A 21475-nucleotide genomic window follows, 5' to 3' on the forward strand; every position below is an offset into this window, starting at 1 on the left:
TTTTTATGGCCTGGTTCATTGTCCTTGAATTCTAGGAACTGGCCAGATGTTTTGTCTAAAAATATTAGGGCTCAGAAGTTAATTCTAGTGCCTGGAAGGGGGCGTGTGTTGGGAAAAACCTGAGAGATGCACAGGGTCATTCTGGTTCCTTCCAAACCCTCCCTGACGCTGTCGGATGAGACTCTGGTCCTGGAGCCCCGGTTTGTGCTCCTGCATGGTGGGGCCATACTACGCCTCTTGGGTCTGGCACCTCCTGCACCAAAGCCACCGTGCCCTCCTCTGACGTCTTTCTGGGGGGTACAGAAGCCAAAACGTGAACAAATGAACTGATCGTGCAGATCACGATCCTGGCTCAGAGAAAATACAACAATTTTATATTAAAAAAAAAAAAAAAGTCTTTTTACATGATTTTGGCGTTTATAGGCTTTTGGGGTCACCATGAGTAGCCTTTTCCTACAACTACATCTGTGCCTTGTCCCACTGCATAACCAGGACAGAGGTGTAGACACCCGTCCCACCAGGATAGGGGCTCTGAAAACTAATAAAGGCTGAGTCTTTTCTTATGAAAAAAATTCCCAAAACACGCACATAAAACCCCCCCCCCTTTTTTTTTTTTTTTTAACACAGATTATTCTGAAGGACAGAGCTTTCAGAAAGGCACAAGACATGGTTTTTCCAAAGCTTTCGGCGATATGGTGTAACTTGGTCGTCTGGAGACCAAGGAATGGAGATAACGCAGTGCAGGAAAAGCTTCTGGTTCTCAGCATAACCAGCGGGATTTGCCTGGTTTTGCTACAATATTGTTGCTACAATATTGCTACAAATTGGTACAAATAACACTCAGTTATTTGTAAACCACTTGTTCGCCAGCGGTGGTCGTCAGTGGCCGTCCCGGCTCGTGGGTGAAGATTCTCACTGTTTTGCTTGGGATTCTGGCAAGCAGTGGCTATTGCCATCTTTTTTTTCTTTTTTCTTTTTTCTTTTTTCTTTTTTCTTTTTTCTTTTTTCTGTTTTCTTTTTTTTTTTTTTTCCCCTGGTCCTTCAGCTGCCCCAAACAATCCTACACTAGAAGCCCGGAAAAGCACCCTTTCACAGAAGGTTCTAGGAGCCAGTTAGGTACCAAGCGGTCTCGTGAGCTGCCGTGCAGGTGTCGCTACCTGTGTCTCTTCTTCACCGGAAGTCTGCAGGAGTTATAAAAGTGATATAACGCGGAGGAATGCCCAGCCCTGTGTGTTCCCAGGTTAAAACGCATCAAGTTAAAGCCAGGTCTAATTTTAACAGGTCAAAAAATAAGCTTTGGGTAGGAAATTAGGCTTTTTCTTGCGTTTTTTTTGATTAATTAAATTTTTTAATTTTTTTTTTTTTTTAAAGATCATCAGTGAGGTTTTAGAGTGATCCTCTAGCAGGAGCAAGGGAAGCAAGAAACCTTGTAGTTGCCCATGGTAGCAAAGTACTAGAGCTCATGGCCCATGGAAGTCCCCTCAAGCCTTACAGTCAGAAAGAAACCAAATTCCTTGAAGGGTGGCTTTTCTGGGTGGCTTTGTAGAAGCAGTGACTGTATTGAGAAAATCCTGAGTGATTTATTTCTCTCGTAGTACTATTATTTGCTGTTTGAATCAAGAGAGCGGTCTTCCTGCTGCTTGAGCTGCAATCCAGCATCATTAATAAATAGCACTGGTAAGAAAGTGAAGTGGGTAAATTGTCAGCTCCCCTTTGGAAGCTGCCCTGATTAGAATATCCATTAGAATAAATTGTATTTTTATGGTTAACCCACCGGGCTAAATATGAAACTGCATTAAGCTATTATGCTCTTTGTAGCCACTAAATTGAATTACCTGGTGCATCTGTTTAGTAAACTGTGGAACCTGAAGAGTTTGGCAATCATCGTTATTTATTTTGTGCATTTTAAATCTTTCCTTTGACTAATACGTAGGCTCTGCTGGGCTTTGGTTCACAGCATTATACCCCTCTGCACTTAAACATAGTTGCAGGGTTGCTGAAAACTGGATGTTAAGAAAATTGCCTTTTTAACTTTGCAGCGTGCGTACCGTAACTCGTTTTTACTCCGTATGCTCTAGTGCCAGAAGATTTGGAACACTTTTTTGTTTATATGAAAGACGATCCATTTAAAATGGGTGAAAACTGCATTTCAAATTTCCCTGCCTGCTCAGATCAATGCTGACAGCTTAGCTTACATTGAATGATTTAATGCATTCCTCCACCTGCTAACCGAGAGAACGACTTGACCCTAAAAAATCTGTGCACGGTGGGGGAAAAAAGAAAAAAAAAAAAAACAAAACTCTTTAAATGTCTTTCTGACTCATGGGGAAAGTGTGTTTCTCATTACTGCTTAGGGACATGCTTATATCAGGGTAGCAGAGACACCTGAGGTGGTTTTGCTGGCGTGGAGGCTGGGACTGGAAGGAGTGTGGTGCAGAGCAGCTGGTCCAGGCTGGGAAGGTGAGTTTTAATCCTTCTGGTTTTACTCCTGCCCCGGTGCGTGAAGCCTATGAAATGCTTTGAGTGTTTATGGACTGAGGTCTCCTCCTCCTTCGCTGTGTCCGTGCTGGAGTTTGTTGTGTAGCGCAGACGTGGCGATGTCCCAACCTCTTTGTGCCCTGCTCCGCCCCGTCTTTTCTGCCCCTGGCTCACGGTGTTCTTCCTCCTGCTGCTCGCTCCTGCCTGTTTTCAAGCTATGAAAGGCATCAGCTCTCGCAACATTTTTGTGACTTGTGCAACTTTTTCTGAAATTCTCAACTCCTGCGGGTGTGTGGCTGTGGGGAATATCAGCTTGCAGAAAAGCAGTACTTGGGTTTTTCCATAACCTCAAGGGCAAGAGCTTACTGGCCTGGCTCGAGTTACCCTCAGGGCTCTGAAGCTGTGAGGAAACAGAACCAAATGCTTTTTGAAGTTTTCTATTTCCTGACTGCTTGGGCTTGGTAGCCCCAGAGCGTCATTCCCACCCCCATCTGCTCTCCTTGTTTCCTCTGCTGTTCTTGGCCCTTCTCCAGACCCATGGAGCATCCCATCAGCTGAGGGGCTGGTGGAGGAGGGCATCCTTTTCTACCCAAGCGTGTGCATGATTGCTTTTCCCTATATAGACCTTCGGTGGGGTTCTTTTTTTGAGCTTATAGGAACAGGTGGGTGCTGTGCTAGTGAAACCTGGAGTGAAGGTGCCTGTCTGTGTCTTCGCTCCCTGCCTAGTGACCGGGAAGCAGGAGCAGCCACGGTCTCCGCTGTAAGCGGCAGGAGGGAGAGCTCGGGGCTCGCAGCCATGCTCCTGCTGCTGATGCTATGGCAGGAAGCGAAAACAGCCACATCGGCTCCGTCTTAGCCTGAAATTCCCAGATGCCAGCAACTTCTTGAGATATTCACAACTCCTAAATTTGCACTAAAAACAAACAAAAATGCTGACAACCAGAGCCTGCTGATTTCACTGCTTAAAACACAGTTTTACTTTCCTTTTTTCCTTCCTTCTCCTAAAGAGCTAAGGCTTGATGCAGAGAGCTGGATCAGTCTGACTCCTGAATCATCACTAGCATTGTCACCCATGCCAGCTGCAGAACTTCATGCTGTTGATGATCCTTAGCCAGTTTATATTTGCTTTCCTTTGAGCTTGCAAGGCTGGAAGGGGGAACAACGGAACCTTTACCCCGCAGACTGCGAGGTTATCCTGCCCGAGACTTAAATTTGAAGTTTCATGTTTCTGCTTTTAATTGAGTGTCTCTTTAAACTACAGCCACATTTCAGCTTTCTGTTCAACCTTTCTTGCTTAGTGCTAGAGGTGACAGGACAGGTCCGGCTCAGCTAAATACCACGGGAAGTCAGGAATGGGCTAGGAAATGCAACTGAGCTGGCTCGTTTGTGGTCAAGTGAAACACTTGGCGTAATTCTAAATTAATCTGTCCCTTAGTTAGACAGTTTGGGCATGTCACAAGTACAGCAGTAATATAGCGTGTGAATTAGTGATTAGAGAGTCAAAACTGTGACCGCTGAAGTGACTTTAAGCCATAGGTCTGAGACTTGCTGAGGGAAAGAATCAAACAAACTTCAGTGCAGACGTACCGGTACTTACAAACCTATTTGAAATATTTTCTACAGCGGAGCGGTGCTTTCTCCTGATGTATGTTTTTTATTTTTTTCAAAAAGCTATCTTTTTGTAGAGTAGAAATTTTTCGTCTCCCTTGCCAGAAAGGCATTCATTCACTCTTGATGAGTGATATTCCTCTCACCAGTTATTTGTTGATCTGTTTGGAGATGGCTGCAGCCGTGCTTCAGATGGCTAACGTGAACCTGCTGCGGAGACCGAAGGAAAAGAGGAGTGGGAGGGCTATACTGTATTTAATAGAAACCAAAGAAAGCATTATTCAGCAGCAAATATCTATTTCTTTTGTTTTTTTTTTTTCGCTGCATCTGCCACTATTGAAAGGATCAGCTGCGGTCCAGTGTCTATCATTGCTAATAAACAGCATCGGCAGGAGAGGGTCTCTGGCTTGAATAGGGAAAGAAAAGCCTAGAATACGTTAGATAAATATGTTTTTTTTTTTTCAGTTACCTTGCGCTGATGAACTTCCCGGTGTACTTGAATATACATATTTATATGTGTGTACATATATATAAAAACCACAAATCCTCAAGCAATCTCTGCTGCCAGTGGTTATTTCTGAGATATCATGGACTTTAGTTGCTGGGTAGGGAGTTTTTCAGGCAGGGGAAAAGTGGCAATGGGGTGTATTTAGGGCTTTTGTTTATGCTTAATGTAGCTGCGGATGCACGTGGGAATGTTTCGGTTTTCCTAACTTATTGTCTTCTGCATCTTGATGACGCAATTACAGAATGGGCCCTAAGTTCATTCACAGAATCAATCACAGAATCATAGGGTTGAAAGGGACCTCTGGAGATCACCTAGTCCAACCCCCAGAGGTATCTGCAAACTAATTACAGTTTCCTGTCAAGATGCAAGAGTGTGCGGTGTGGGGCCCTGTGACGTGGTCCTGCTCTGGTGACATCAACTGTTTTAATTGATGAGAGAACCCTTATTAAATTTGCAGATAGCACAAAGCTGGGATGGGCTGCAAGGCTATTAAAGGACGGGCTCAGAACTCAGATGGAGGAGGAGAAGGTGGACAAATTGGAAGGTAATTCAATAAGGGCACAAATAAACAACTAAATATAGACGGGACCCATCAGCGGCACACATGCCAGGCTGGGACCTGCCTGGGGGACATCAGCATGGGGCTGCTGTGGTGTGTGTGGAGCAGCACAGGGCTCTCTGATGCATGGGGTCAACTTGCTCTGCTCATCATTGGGGGCGGTGTTTGGCAGCCCACAATTTAAATGAACGTGGAACAGGCGAGGGAGTGCTTAGAGAAAAGGAGCAGGAAGGATTCGGAGGGCTGGGAAATTGGACTTGCAAAGGAAGATAGAGAATATTTAATCTACAATGAAGATTTTGTTTTTTGTACATGCTGTTAGTTTTCAAGTTGGGAGATGTTACTGCAAAGGGTCGGGAGATGCTGAGTATGATCTGACCCCCGTGGCAGGGCTTGAAATGGTGTCTCGACACTGGGGATACGCTGTTTCTATAAATCCTATTGCAGAGTAGGAAGGCATCTAACGCAAGAAATGGATGCCAAAGAACAAAAAGAAGCTCGTCCTCCTTATTTCTGTATTGCTTTTATTTGGAAAACTCGCGTCTAATCCCAAAGCTTTGGTGTGATTCTGAATGCATTGCTTAATGCCTCACCTTTTAATGTTGGGTGTGGGATGCTTTGTCCTGGCTAGTGAGGGCTGTACCCGCTAGCCCTACACGTGCCCCTTGGCCAGAGCCTGTTTTGCAAACATGCTGTCGTTGGTTTGCGTGTGTGCGGGAGATCTGCTGTTTCCTCCCAAATTGGTGAACAAATTCACAATTTAATACGCGGGCCAGAATTCCTCATCTGGAAAATGGAGATGATAACAGAAGGGAAAGAACAGAAATCCATTAATATTTTATAAAGCATTCAAACGCTATAGCAATGAATGCCATAGAAAAGCCTCTGAGGAAATAAACAAATTTCTGTCTTCAGAGCAGATGTTGAAATAATTATAGTAAATAAGGCACAAGGCCACACACTGAACAGCGAGAACAAAACGGGCTGTTGAATCTCAGCTCGATGCCTGTGCAGCATCTCCTCGGTGCAGTGGGGGAGGCAGAGAGCCTGCGGAAAAAAGAGTCATCTCAGGTTGCAGCGAAATTCTTATGTGCAACAAGGTTTATTTAAGTATTGGGCAGAAGAACCTGGTTTTCACATTTCCAAGCTTTGGAGACCTTGAATTTGCCATCCAAATTGTGTAAAGCACATTGTAAGGTAGACTCCGGTGTAGGGAAAAACAGTGAGACTGTGAAGCTAAAATGGAATATTCTGTTGGCTTTAGAAAAAAAATATCACCTGTAGCAGGAGAGACGGGAAGCATTTTGGCAATTAAAAAGAAGGCATATGTGTTCAGCATGGAAAGCTAATTGCTGGGTAATTTTTGTGCCCTGTGAAGTCCAGCTATAACATTTACACCGGTATTACAGTACCCATGGAAAAAGTCTCGGGCATCCAGACAGCATAAAATAATTATCATTAAAGTGAAGGGAGTTAAACTTTTTTTATACTTGTGTCTCTAGGAACAGTGTGAAAAAGCTTTGAATGTTTCTACTTTCCTCGCCGATCCTTTCTCACCCCAAAATCCATCCTGCAGTGAAGACTAAATAACGCCCTATGCTGGCAAACTGGTCGAGGTGAGCCCTGGGTCCCTGCTCTCCTTCAATGCTATGAATAGGAACTTTTTTCCAGAATTTTACCCGGTCTGTGATTCAAAAGCTTGCATAAGCTCTGTCTTAATGCATACCAACTGCGTAAACTTACAAAGACTATGAGCTTACGATGGGGGGGATTGCAGCAAGTGTGGCATTGAATACTAGAAGAGAAACTTATTTCAAATTGTGACTATATTAATCATAGAATAATTTAGGTTGGAAAAGACCCTTGGGATCATCGAGTCCAACTATCAACTCCACTCTACAAAGTCCTCCCCTACACCATATCCCTTAACACCACATCCAAACGAGTCTTAAACACACTCAGGGATGGTGACTCCACCACCTCCCTGGGCAGCCTATTCCAGTGTCTGACCAATGGTTTGCGTTTGCAACTTGTTTTCTAAGGTCCAAACAAGGACTTCTATATTTAAATTTATAGAGTTGTTTAAGTTCCCCCGGCTTTACTTCTTCAAAATTTCTCCCATCCCGAGCTAGTAATTCATACCGTGGAGGTGCACAGTTGGTTCCAGCAGGTTCCTGACAGAAACTGAAGCTGTGAATTTCTGACTTGTAGCAATATTTCGCTCTGTATTGCATTTGCCAGGTAAGAGTTGTTCTGGTTTAGCGATGTTGCTTTTCTAGAGAGAGAAAAATGACTGCATGAGCAGCCCAGATGAAGTAGGCTTTCCTAGGGGTTTGAGTCCTTGGGTCTCTAAAGCATTTGTGGTGCGTTGCAGTAACCCTCACGCAGGGTCCCTTGTGTCCCTTACAAGGTGCTATGTGCTGGAGATGACCTCACGTATGGTCTGCACAGTCACTTCAAGCCCTCTGTCTGTTGATGACACCCAGACAGAGCTATAACAGCTTTGCTCTGGCTGCTTTTTCCATGTGTTGAGGCAGAATTTGTCCACTTACATCTGCCTGAACGCTGCTTTTCACCAGTTTTTATGCCTTCCTTTTTGTAGGGACACAATTCCCTGAGGTTTATACCCATATTTTGAATTTAGCCGCAATTTGGATGTGCAAAGTGTGACTGTATAAGCCTTGTTTCCGTAGGAAACCTGGGTAATAAATACTATTGCAAAGTATTGCACTTCAAAAAGCCACCAGAAGCACAAATACACGTTTTAATTTTGCCTTTCACCGCCGTTGGAGGGACTAACTCAGCCGCTGCGATGCGTACCCACATGTTGGGGCATGACGGTGCCTTGGGCTCCCAGGTTCTGCAATGCCAAGTAATAATGAAGAGGAGGCGGCATTTTGAGATTTGCCTCCTGGGTATCTCTACTCCATAAACATAAAAATGCAGACACAGTCCAAAGAAAATCAAAAAAGCCAGAAGTTCTATAATTAAAACAGCACTAACCCAACAATTGCTTACTGGTTGGACTTGGGCCTGGCTCTCTGTGTTGCTGCCATTATGCATGTATATATGCATATATATATGTGTGCACGTATATACTGCTAGGAAGGGTTTCCTTTCTAGGCACCTGTCTCCGTTCTGCTCCGCCACCCCAGTGCCGGCGCTGCCGACTGCCCCAGCTGATGCTCAGCTGCCAGCACGGGAGGGATGAGGCTGGTGGCTCAGGTCCCAGCTGTCCCTGCATCAGCCTCAGCCACTTCTCATTATTTTGGCGTGCTGGACTCCAGCAGTCCATCTCTTTTCATGCGCGTGCTCCTATTTTTGCTGTTAGTCTCCGTAAGGGTGGAGGAGGTGAGGGTCGTGTACTACCTCTCCCTGCTTTAGACCCAGGCTGACACTTTTGCCGTGGGGAAACCTGGTGATTTGGCAACGCACATTTTCCCTCCGATCAACTGAGACTGCTTTTGAAAATGTTTCCCTGGCTCTTTAGCTTTGTCCATCTCTGTTTCCAACCGAGATGTCCCCAGCTCATGGCCGGTTAAATTTCCCTGCAGCTTTCTCCATTAGTACTTGAAGGACCTTTGAGCGAGGCAATAGGCTTGCAGTACAGAACACGCAATATCATTCTGATAATTGCTCTTAATTCAGATTTCACTGGGCCTAGGGACATTGCGTACAAATACCCGTGCTGATTTTCAATATTCGTCCTCTCTCTTAACCCACAAAAAATGTTCCTAATAAGCTGTACTGGCATTACTGAAATCTCCTACAGTATCACGTAGGGCTTTGTGCATTGTCTTTGTTAGACATAATTAGCACTTTGAATGTGCGCACATCAGATGGTCGCTGAATGGGAGAATTCGTTTAACCCTTCAGCCTCCACGTCGCATCCCTCTGCATGCCCTGGAATGGCATTGCCAGGGAACAGCAGGCGAATTTCTGGTTTCGGTGCCGTGCTTTGTGGTACCAAATCAAAAGCCCCGAGTCCACGCTCGGCTCTCCGCGTGTGGAAGCAGGCAAGGGTGAGACTGACATTTGGTTAGTGGTTTTGTATTAATTCCAGCATTGAGGATCTTCTTTCTTTTATGTGTTTCTGCCACATCTAGCAATGATACGGTGATTTTTAATGTCCCTAGCAATACAGAGCAGAGCAGGGCTTTGATGGGGTCTTTTGAAGTGGCTCAGTTGGGGTGTGGGGGTGACGTTAGCATGGAGAGAAGCTGGTGCTGTGCTGCTGAATTGAAGATTTTTCTAAGTAGAAAGAAAAAGCCCTTGCTATTCCAGTGAATTCTCTTTCTTCAAGGAGTGGGATTTTAAGGTTGACGATGGGAATCTGGAAGTATGAGCTTCAGGCTGAGCAAAGCACGGCCTGGGTAAGCAGGACCGGGAAGAGAGGGGCTGACAGTGGTGGTCGGGCACACTGCCCACCCGCTTCCTGCAGGATCTCCTCCGCGCCTTCCAGCAGCGAGCGTTCTCTGGCATTGATTGCTCATCCGGAGGGTATTCCTGGAGGAAAACCCTGTGGAATAGCAAAGGCTGGGTTCAGGGAGTCTGATGGAGATGCCCAGCCCTGAGCAAGTCTGCACCATGTGTCAGATTGCGCTTGCAACAGGCTGTGGAAAAAGCTTTGTTGTCTTTTCTGGAGCCATAGCCGCAGCAGTGCCAGAAGTTAAACGTTTGTTTCTTGACCCTGACTTGGCTCAGCCTCTGCACAGGATGGTCTGGACTTACAGAGCTCGGGACGAAGCCCTGCCGGGGTTGGGATGTGGGGCATGTGTCAGGCAGCTCTCCCGCACGGACGCTCGACGTGCCGGGTGACCTGAGCTGAGTTTCATGCTGTCCTTTCCTCCAGGTTTATGAGCAAATTGAAGCGAACTCTTGTTTTTGTCTATTCCCTGGCTCAAACCTTAAAAGGGGTGTTTTTGTATGAAATTGAGAAGTGATTTGCATACTTCGTTTTCTTTACTCTCACAAGTCCAAACAGATCCCTTCCCCTCTCTCTCTTTAGACATCTGTTACTGGATTTCTCGGTTTGTCCTTACCGAAATTTTGAGCCTGCTGCCTGATTTTCTGGAGCCTCTCTGTTCCCAGCAGAGCACTGGGATCCCAGCCGTGCGACCCTGTCCCACCAGTATCCGCCCTGGCTGGGCTCGCAGCACCACACCGTTGGGAGGGCTCGGACTTTCTGACGTTCCTTTTGATGTCTGTTAATAAGGGCCGAAAATAGCACTGAGGGGCCTCCTCCTTCCTCCCTCTTTGTTCATCTTGTTGCTGTTACAGAAAGTTGAGGCTCCTGTTGGAATACGGTCATGAGGTTATCTTTTATTTATTCGTTGCGTGCACGTAACCATCGCTGCAGAGGAGGAGGCACCGTGTTTTTAAAAAAGGGAAGGCACGAGCCAGGCATGGTCTGCCCCAGGATTTATGCAAATATGTGTATTTTTATGCCAATTTACAGTCAACTGTCTGTCTTCTTAGGGGGAAAAGTGGCAAGCCTGGCTAAAAGCCAGCGCACAAGCCAGTCGTTCTCCCCGTGCTGGCTCTGTTGGCAGGGAGGGGGCTCCCATGAATGCTGTGCCAGGGAGGGATGTGGGGTGCTGGGGCAGGGGCTTTGCCTCTTGGCTGCTGCGGGTGTTCGGGGCGAGGGTGCTGGCCCATGCCAGGTGAAACCCTGGCCTGGGGAATTATTTTTTCCTTGCGCGTTCCCCTCCGCCTGTTGCTGGGGTTGACCTTGGCTTGGCCGGCCCATGCCAGGGTGTTCCGCATTCGCGTCTGGGCTGTAATTCCCATCCACCAGCTGCCCAAGATGCCAAAATCCCTGAAACACCCAGCACAGAGCACTGTGAGGGAGGAAGGGAGCCGAGGAGCTGCCTCTCGTAGTCCCACCCTGCGGTTAATTTTTTCCTAGACGCCCCCCCTTATCAGCCTTTCGTACCTCCGACCCTCGTTAAAGCCATCGGTGAGAAAAGCCGCCAAGAAATCCAAGGCACGCTGGTCCGAGCTGCTGCAGGAAGCGCTGAATTATGTGTGAAGCTGGAAGTCTTGCAGCTGTCCTAGACATGTGAAAAACTTTCCATAAACACTTCTGGATGCTTTGGGGTTTTGAAAGAGATTTTAAAAAAAAAAAAAAAAAAAATTTTAGAAGAAAAAAAAATTAGTACCGGGAGATGCCTGTTTAATTGGAAATCCTGAAAATCTGTTTCAAGTTATAGTTTACGTCGTCTATTTTAAATAACTGCTGTGGAAGAGTCTGTGCGTGGGACCTCTTTGAGTTTTAAGACATTAAAAATATTTTACAAGTGATAAGAGTTATCTCAAGCACTGGAAGTCAGCTCAAGCTAACCGCATACATCCTTTCATACATTTATTTAATCTGTGGGCTTTTTAGTCTCTATAAATGAGGAGCACTTGGGGAAACTCTTATTTTATTCCCAATATAAGTTTTGTCAAAATCTGCGCTCTGAACCTTTTGCTTTTGTCACTTTTGTTTTCAATTGAATATTTGGGAGGGCTTTTTTGTTTTATTTGGATTTCTTCACGCAAAACTGAGTAAAAGGATAGGAACTGCAAAACCAAGAAAATTTGTTCTGGTCTACAATTGAAAACACCCAGGGGAGGATGGACCCTGCCACTGCCCCAGTCTGGGAGTCGGACTTCCAAAGCCTTTTCGTTACCTGAAAGTCTTTGAAAATCCCCGTAGATACCTGTGGAGGCTGGGAATTTAACTCCTCCTTTCAGTGCTACTTTGCTATTTAATTTTTTAGGTACTTTAAAAACTCCTGTTAGGTACTTTATATGCATCTCAGGGCACATAAATGTATTTGAAAAATCACATGTTAACCTGAAAGAGTCAGCCTACTACTGTTAATACACCTCTTGGAGAAGGCGCTCAGTTTTACATACAAAATATGCTGTGATAATTCATTATTTCTGTTTGTTTTTTTTTTTTTCAGTGTTTCAATTTGATTTACTAAAATGACAAGCAAATAAAAATGCCGGTTTTGTGTAACTTCAACTGAACCCCAGTCTCAACTCAAAGACAGCATGGCAAAAATTATTAAATAATAAATGTCTGCCATTCTGTATTTCCTAGAATAATAAAGCATATAAAACAAATAAATTAGGACTTCAAATATAGCTTCTGACTAAGAGAATCTGGGTTATAATTGCTTGACAACACTTAGAGAATATTTTGTGTTCTCTAGGTAGCAAAAAAGCACCCAATTTAACATGAAGGCTAAATTACTATATACTCATCGCTACACCAGTTAACAAGCATCAGGCTGTCTTCAGGAAAAGAGCTAGAACTAGATAAAAATCAATTTTTTTAAAATTAAAGTTTCTTGTGGTTTTAAAACATGCTCAAAATTGTTGTGTTAATTAAATCTACTCAGAGTTTGCTATAAATTAAAGGGCGGGGAAGGTAGTTCTTGCCTAAATTTCAGTTTTGTGTTACAAAATACTTGTGTTGTGCTAACAAAGCATAACACTCACACAAGACCAGAGAATAAGGTAAACAAATATAATAATATGGGTGCTTGTTATGCAGGTAATTAATTTCTGCATTTCCGAGGAGACTGGACTTTGTAGCCAGACTCAGGGCAAAGGAGAAATCCAGGTTTGAAATCTGCCCTTGCCAGCCAGCGTAGAGCTTTTGTTCCTGTTTTGCCCCAGATTTCATCATTTCAGGTGAAATACTCGTGTGCTTGATGTGGTCGAAGCCCAAGCTTTGGCAAACTTAAAATAACTAAAGGCCACTTGGGTACTTCATGGAGGTGTAGTTGTGACAAGCCATCTAATGCAGTAATTTTATTAAGTCCTTCATGGGACTTCATCAGGGAGGTTGTTGTTATCTCCGTGCCAGGTTTCTGGGCTGTCACGTGAGTCCAGCTGTGGGATGCTCCATCCTTCTGCCACGTGTTTCATGCCCCGTGCTGCTGGCAATGCTGGGGGGGATGCAAAGCTTGTCCCCAACCTTGGCTCCAATGGCTATATGAAATTTGGATTGTCTTGACGTGAAGGGAGAGAGCAGGAAGGCGACATCACCAGCGCAGATAAGCAAAACCTCTCAGGAAAAATTCCTGGAGGCAGTTACAAGGCAGCAGCAGAAGTGCGCAGGGTGAGGGTGCTGCTCCAGCCCTCACCTAGACAGCTCTTCTGCAAGATAAAATGAAACGTTTCACAGTCAAGCTGGAGGCTGATCTGTTTTCCTGCCTTTATTTACTCTTAATAATGGCGATACAAATCCGGTGGTGCCCTTTTTTACAGACTCAGAGGCAAGAAGCTCTTGCTAGAGCATCTCGCGGACCCATGGCCCTTTTATAACCATTTCTGGACAAACGTTGCTTTCAGAGGTGGTAAAAATGCAGAGCAGCAGGACCTCAGTAGTGCTGTGCTGAATTGCAAATACTTGGGGTGGGTGAACGAGAAACCTTAGCATGGTGGAGACACAGGCCTCCTGGAAGTCCTGGGAGCAGGATGGGTCTGGTCCCAGTGTGCTGTTCCAGTGCCAGCATTCCCGAGTCGATGGGCTCTCGGAGAAGCTTGCGGAGGGGAGGGTGCTGGGATGCTGCTGGCAGAAAATCCCTATTGCTGCAAGAACATGAGAGGAGATGTCGCACCCAGCATGTGTTGTCCTCCAGCACAAGCAGTTCTTGCTGTGCTCCGTGGGGCAAACCTCGCCTACATCCATCTGTCTGCAGGAGCCGCCTGGGAGCAGGGCTTCCCCTGCCACCTTCTCCCGGCCGCGCAGGAAAGCCTTCCCCGCTCTTCTTTTGTCTTGCTGGTAACAGCTGGTTCCTCTCTGCCACCCGGGATATCTTCCCTCTGGCTGCTGCAGAGCTTTGGAAAGGGGAGGTCAAAAGATGCTGGGTTGCTTTTCTTTATTTATTTAGGGGGTTAAATTAAATGCAGATTTAGTCCTTTCCTGCGCCTTGTACAGCAGAGAATAGAAAACCACATTTCCTTACTGTAGCCTGAGTCCTGCCCCTTTGAAAATTAACTCTTGGGCACAGCTAGAATACTGTTTTCCGTGAGTATTTGGATGTACTGCAGCTGACGGGCTCTGAAGCCGTTCCCATGCTACATTAAAATAAAGCCATCTGCCAAGAGTCCTTGTGCTTTTGCCAGACCACTGAACTGGCCCATACAGGACAATTCTGGGATGGTTCTTCTGCACCTCATAAAACCCTGTTAATGCAGATGTTAGACTATCCTGACCTTTTCTTTCATGTGGCATTTCTGAGGATTTCAGTTGTATTAATGGCTACGTGAATGTATGCTTTGCGATATGGACGGGGAAAAAAAAAAAAACCAAAACAAGTCCAGTGGGGACTAGAAGGAAACCAAATTAAATCCTGCCTGGGCTGTAAGTGAAAATTAAAATGAAATTGCCCCAGGTGAAAGGCCGGCAAAGCAACTGTGCAGCTGAGCATGGCTGGGCTCTTTGCTTTTCACACCGCTTCTTCTGCCTGGAGTCATTACAAGGCAACACAATTTGTGTTTCCATTTTTATAGGTAGACCCATGTCTACGTGCTCTTTGCGTCTTTGTTATTGCTGTTTTGGTGGAGACTAACTGCTAGAGTATAATTAAGACTTGGATGGTTAGGGGGAGGGGAAAAAGATAATCGAACGGTGTCTGTGACATTCATCAAACTCCGCAATTTATTATTTTAAGTGTTGGTGAAAGGTAATGGATAGCCTGAGGGAGGTCCTGTGTGTACCCTCCAATTAACGTGCCTTATCTCTGGTCTGGAAGAGTAAGTGTGTCCCTAAGAGCCCTCATTGCATAGAAACATATATTTTCCCTGTATGTGTTCACCGTGGGGCCATTCAGCGGCAGTACTGGTTCCTCGGAGGGTGAGAACTGAGGACCACCGGACCCTGCTGATCAGATTAGCTATCTACTAGCTATTACTTTTTTTCCCCACACAAAGCTTGACAGGACAGGATGAAAGGTTTCCGATAACTGAATGGCGATGAGCAAAGACTCCATTTGTCCTTCTCTTCCCAATGCAACTTCTCTGAACTTTGGCATTAGTGTAAAAAAAAAAAAAAAAAAAAAAAAAAAAAGTCCAAAGCCCAACACCTTCCGGATGACACACCTGTACTCTGTGGGCTGATGTTGGTGCTGCCGTATTGCAGAGACGGAGCACGTGGAAGGAAGAGCTGGGTTAGTGGACCAGCAAATTGCTAACCAGGGCTGAACATGTTTGTGGTTGGTGGCATGGGAGCCGGAGAGAAACCAGCCCTAGTTGCAGGCACCAGCCTGTTTTCAGGGCTATGTTTTTTTCTTAATGGTTATGATTTTTTCACTTGTTATTTGGAGAAACTTGGTGGAGAAGCTCACACCACTGCTCTCTGCTCTTGAGAATATGAACGTATTTTACGGTGCTTGACATGACTTAGCAACCTGATTTAAGAAAACTGAAATACAGCATAAAGAGACATTCCTAAAGTTCATTAGTAAAAAATGGAGAGATCACTAAAGCACCTCTCCTAGAGGAGATCCTCTTAATTTCAAAGACGTAGCAGATACAGAGGGTATGCTGTGTTACTTCCCTCACACCTCCTGGTAAATTAATGTTTCAGAGCCCTGCAGACTTCATGGCTTCTGGGAGCACAAACAAGCTAAAATCATTATTTCAGGTTAGGAGAAATGCTGCATGTTGGAAATTAAAATACTTCCTCTGTGGTTTGCCTATAACTTTTAACTTATGTTTCTCCTGACATCCATAAAAACGAAGGCTCTAGTTACTGTATTTAAATAGCAATATTAAAATATGTAGCAGTTTAGCTAAATTACTCTGTTAAATGGAGAACTTCTTATTTCTCTTGAAAAGTGCAAGATAGAGACCAGTCTTCACAGGTACCGAACTGCCTGGGTTGTCCTGGGAGATCCTGGTTGCTCTGGGGTTTGAGAAAGAAGTGATGCTTCAGACCATGTCCATGGCATCGTACTTCAGCTCAAACAGTGGACGAGCCTTCATTTGTCATCATACGTTGACAAACCATGCCAGGCAGTGTTAGCGTGTGCATTTTAAAAGGACTTGAGAACTTCTTTCTAGGATATTAGTAATCTGTCTATTAATGGTTGGTTATTTCTTCCACTTGATCCTGCTGCGTAAGGTTCTGTAGCTCCCAGCTGAGCATCTTCCAAACATTTATGCCATAAACTTCGTAACTAGCATGCCAGGATGCACAATTTGGAATATGATCTTTACTGAGGTCACAAAACCCCAGCTATGTTAAAATCTCCCTGTGGTACTATAATAGTTCGGCACTAAGATACTTGTCCCCTGTGGCCACGCTGTGACTCGAAGGCTTCTCCACAGTAAGACTGAGCCACGAGGTCTCGGTATTCAAAAAGAGGAAAGTGGGAGAATATGGATGGAGCGATTGCCCCTGGCTTCTCTATCAAAAAAAGTTTGAATTTTGCTAGGTCAGATACTACATAGTTTAATAAGAGCGACTGTCATTAGGCAAAGTCTAATAGATGAATAAAGCCAGGTACAGAGACTCTGCTCAATGCTTCTGTGCTCATCTGAAATAAAACCTCTGCAACAGCTGTGTTATATACAAAGCTGATGGTGTTTGGACCTAAGAGAAGTTAAAGCTGTGCTATCTGTGACACATCCCATCTTTCAAAGTGCCTTACAAACATTAGGTATATGTCATTATTGCAAACCGGGGATTATTTTCCACCTTTTACAGTTTGGCTCCGGTTCTGGTTTAGGTTACGCTCTCCGTTACAGGAAGAGGGACCCCACCCCAGGGGGACACATCACCATGAGGCATGAGGGGTCACTCATGCGTTGCTCTTTCAGCTAATTTTCGGGTGTTCTGGACAGAGAAGGGCTGAGAACCTACCCACAGGCTTTGACCCTTCCTACGTTTTGTTAGATAAGGATATTTCATTTAGGGATGCAGCTGGGTGGCAGCCGGGTCAGAAGCTCTCTGTACTGAAGTCGATCTCAGATTTGTGCAAGGAAATCTGAATGCCTTGGCAAAGCTAGAGCTGAAAGTGTAATTAATATATTGCATCGTGTAATGTATTTGTCATATATGTGTATAGAAAGCTAGGAACAACAATTATTTCTCACTTTTTTTGGTGCACACCCCTTCCAGCCTGGTGACATTGCAGGGCACCTGTGGGAGAGAAAACAGATCTTTTTCCTTTCTTTTTTTTTTTCCCCCCCCTCCTGTACTTTGATACCAATTATGAGTGATATTTCAGTTGGCAAAGCGCTAGCAGTGATGACACTCTAGATAATAGACATAGTAAAAAAAGGCCAGGAATAATTTTCATGTTCCAGACTAGAGTCTGCAGCACTGAGAAGCTAAAAATAAATAAATAAACAAAAAAAAGCAAACTTGGGAATTGCACGCTGAGCACATTTTCTGTGGAATTACTAAGAAAGAAGCCCACGAGGTCAATTGAGTAGAAATGCGAGTTAAGACAAAGCAGTTCTAAATTAGTAGCTGTCAGGAGAGAGCTAGTTAGGCAGAAGATGTTAAACTAGAAGGAGTCTTAGCCAAGAAGGAGTCGCGAGTAGACTCATTAGCACATGAGGAAGATGGGTTTCCAGTTAAAGGTATTTTTAACACGGGAAAGAATTAAATCCTTCTCCTCAAATTCAGGAATTTGACGGCCAGATTTCTGCCCCAAACTCCGGGACATCACTGAACTCAGCTGAAATGCGTGACTATTGCACGAAACATCTCAAGCACTGGAACAGGCTGCCCAGGGAAGTGGTTGAGCCACCATCCCTGGGGATGTTAAAAAGATGGGTAGACGTGGTGCTGAGGGACACGGGTTAGTGGTGGACTTGGCAGTGTTAGTTTTATGGTTGGACTTGATGATCTTAAAGATCTTTTCCAACTTAAATGATTCTATGATTCCATTCTATGAAATGAATAGTTAAGGAGGCCGAGGGTTGGAAAGGAAACCAAGATGGATAAAGTCTTGCTTTAAATGACTATAGAAAAATGTACTGAATCAGAGTACAGTCATCAAACCAACTCCAGCCTCTAAAATACCCGAAATCTTTTGGAGTCTGCATTAGTACTCGCTGGCAGCATCTTTAATTGCAATAGGAAATCAGTTTAGTAATGATTTGGACACGAAGATGGTATTGCTGGAAGACATAGAGGGCTGATTGTCTTGACTTGCATATGTGCTGCCAGTCATAACTTTTGCAGAATGGGAGCAAAATGCAATTTAATGAGCGTATTGGTGTTCTCATTCACTTTTCCACTCACTGGGTGGCTATCCAAGTGTGTGAAGAGGACCCAAGAGGAGAAACAAGGTTTTGCAAGGTACCTGGGGCCAGACCGCGCATTCTTGTGGTGCCCCATGGTGATGGAGAGGAGGTACAGGTTAGGGAGGAGGGAAATCATTCTGTGAGAGGTTGAGTTTCAAGCCTTCATTGGGGCCATTAGATCATCTACTCTGACATCCAGCAGATGACAAGCCATTATAGGGCACTCAGATGCTCTCTTTTGCAACTTAGGGCTTTACCTGGCCTTACAGGAGATGATGCATTGTCTTCCTCTGTCCTTCTTGTCCTCTGAGCTGCAGTGCCATCAGCTAGCAATGCTCATACATAAACAGCCGCACAATAACTTGCATCTGTGAGCATTTTTGCAATAAATACCCTTTTTCCCCCCACATAGATTAGCAGCGAAGTTAAAAGCTGCTGCTGCCCCAAAGGAGGGGTCGAGATCAAATGTCGCGCGGTAGGGAGTGAGGCTGGCCTCTGCCCATTTCAGATGTGCAGCCATAAATCAATTTATACCAGTTGGGAAGCTGCAACCTCAGATGAAAGCATGCCATTTGATTAGGTGACAAATACCTAACCGATCCCAGCAAAAGCCCAGCCGGGCTGTGTGTGCTTGTGGTCGGACTGGCTGCAAAAAAAAAAAAAAAAAAAGTATTTATGTTTCCCAAAAAGTCTCAAAAATGTGAATCTGAGAAGCCCTAAAGGCAGATGAAAGGAAAGCAAAGCTTGGCACTCAGAATAGCTCATCGTCTCCGGGTATGGCAGCCCAGCCTTCGCACGTGGGCTGGGAGCAGCAAGGGTGGTGTAGTGGCCTTGATCATGAACCAGTCACCTGCTGCGTGTGGTTTCACTGAATAACGTACATTATATACATATATGTGTGTATGCGTATCTATATGTATACACACACGCATGCCTGTATGTGCGAGCATATATACGTATATAAAACTGCCTCTGCTGAAAAATATGTTGCAGTGAAACATAACATTCGAGAAATTGCGACGTACTATTGAGCAAGGGCATCCCAGGCTGTGCTTGGGATGCTGCTGAGGATGGGGATTGTTGTGTGCAGCCCGCGAACCCCAGCCAGCAGCGCAGAGGGCTTCTGCCAGACCCTTGGGCTTTGCATGGTCAGCACAAAGGCCCAGGGCTCCCAGGCAGCCTGTGAAGGGCTTTAACGCCACTGCTGGTGCTTCACATCAAGCTTGAAGGAGAAAGAATTGTAGAATGGTTTGGATTGGAAGGGAACTTAAAGATCACCCAGTGCCACCCCCTGCCCTGGGCAGGGACACCTCCCACCAGACCAGGTTGCTCCAAGCCCTGTCCAACCTGGCCTTGAACCCCTCCAGGGATGGGGCAGCCACAGCTTCTCTGGGCAACCTGGGCCAGGGGCTCACCACCCTCACAGCCAAGAATTTCTTCCCCAGATCTCATCTAAATCTCCCCTCTTTGAGTGTAAAATCATTCCCCCTCGTCCCATGGCTCCCCTCCCTGCTCCAGAGTCCCTCCCCAGCTTTCCTGGAGCCCCTTTAGGGACTGGAAGGGGCTGGAAGGTCTCCCTGGAGCCTTCTCTTCTCCAGGCTGAACCCCCCCAGCTCTCTCAGCCTGTCCCCACAGCAGAGGGGCTCCAGCCCTCCCAGCATCTCCGGGGCCTCCTCTGGCCCCGCTCCAACAGCTCCATGTCCTTCTGCTGTTGGTGCCCCAGCGCTGGAGGCAGCACTGCAGGGGGGTCTCCCCCAAGCGGAGCAGAGGGGCAGAATCCCCCCCTCGCCCTGCTGCCCACGCTGCTGGGGATGCAGCCCAGGCTGCAGGGGGTTTCTGGACTGCCAGCACACGTTGCTGGCTCGTGTGGAGCTTCTCACCCACCAACACCCATAAGTCCTTCTCCTCAGGGTTGCTCTCCATCCAGTCTCCACCCATCCTGGATTTGTGCTTGGGATTGCCCCGACCCACATGCAGGACCTTGCTCTTGGCCTTGGTGAACTTCATGAAGTTCACATGTTTTGCCATCCCCAAGTCCTTCTCCTCGGGGCTGCTCTCAATCCGTTCTCTGCCCAGCCTCTATTTGTGCTTGTGCTTAATATAATTAATAATACTACATATATATCATATATTAATAAGGAGGTATTTGGATATAGCTGAGTCTTAAATATCCATGTATACAATATGCAGATTCCTAATCCTTTAGGACCAGTGAGCATTTCACAGGGGAAAGCTGCAGTGGGCAGAGGTTTTTCCTTCCTGTCTGCCTCTGAGGTGTGGATTTTAGTAAACACCAAGTGTTGCGACATTCTGGGTAAAATTTGAAGCTGTGACTCTGTTAGTATGTTCATCTGACTTTCCACTCTGCTACCAGTCGGCCGAAGCTGATTTAGTCTGCGGAAAGCACAGAAGCCTGTGGCGCCATGATTTTTTTTTGACATTTATTTTGAAAAATAAATTCCACTGATCTTTGATTCCTTTCTTCTCTATAATTAAAAAAAAAAAGTACTAAGTGTGTGTGTATGTATACGGTGTTGATAGCAATGGATTTCTGCTTTAGGAAAAGCGTTTGTATTTACCTGCTCAAGCAAAAACTGGAGTGCAGCTGAAGATATTCATCTTTCTTTTTCAGGGTGATGCGGTTTTATTGCCCCAAGCCAAACTTTATGTTTTAACATACTACTTACAGTAATGGTATTTTGAGGGTCTTCTCATCTGCTGTGTCCATCAGGGATGGCAGAAGTGAAGTTGGCTTCCGATTTCTTTATCGTTTCGTATGAAAACCTTATTCAGAAGAGATGCTTCAAAAAATACTTTCCAAATTGGGACTTTGCCTCCTTTTTTTGCTGTAACTGCTCAAAGGATTTGCCATGGGGTAGGTGGGACAGAGGGAGCTGACACCCCTTTAGCATGCTCAGAGTAGTGCAGATTTTAGCTAGAGGGAAAAGTGTGAAACCTTTCATCTGGTAATGAATTTTTTTTCTCATCCCACCCCGCCACCCACCAACAGATAGTTTTGGGTCTTGCCACTGGTACAAAATGATTGGGGGGCTTTCCAG

General features: G+C 45.4%; 1 protein-coding gene across 1 annotated transcript in view; it reads left to right on the plus strand.

The window, feature by feature from the left end:
• The first annotated feature begins 2410 nt into the window (after positions 1–2410).
• The window catches only part of HIVEP3 (HIVEP zinc finger 3), a 324947-nt gene continuing 305882 nt past the window's right edge, over positions 2411–21475 (plus strand). Inside the window, exon 1 of the mRNA XM_074563334.1 lies at positions 2411–2460. The gene's annotated coding sequence lies outside the window, so the exon portion shown is untranslated. The remainder of the gene's footprint in view (positions 2461–21475) is intronic.

This window comes from Larus michahellis, chromosome 19, assembly GCF_964199755.1.
Source record: "Larus michahellis chromosome 19, bLarMic1.1, whole genome shotgun sequence".
Taxonomy (NCBI): Eukaryota; Metazoa; Chordata; class Aves; order Charadriiformes; family Laridae; genus Larus; species Larus michahellis.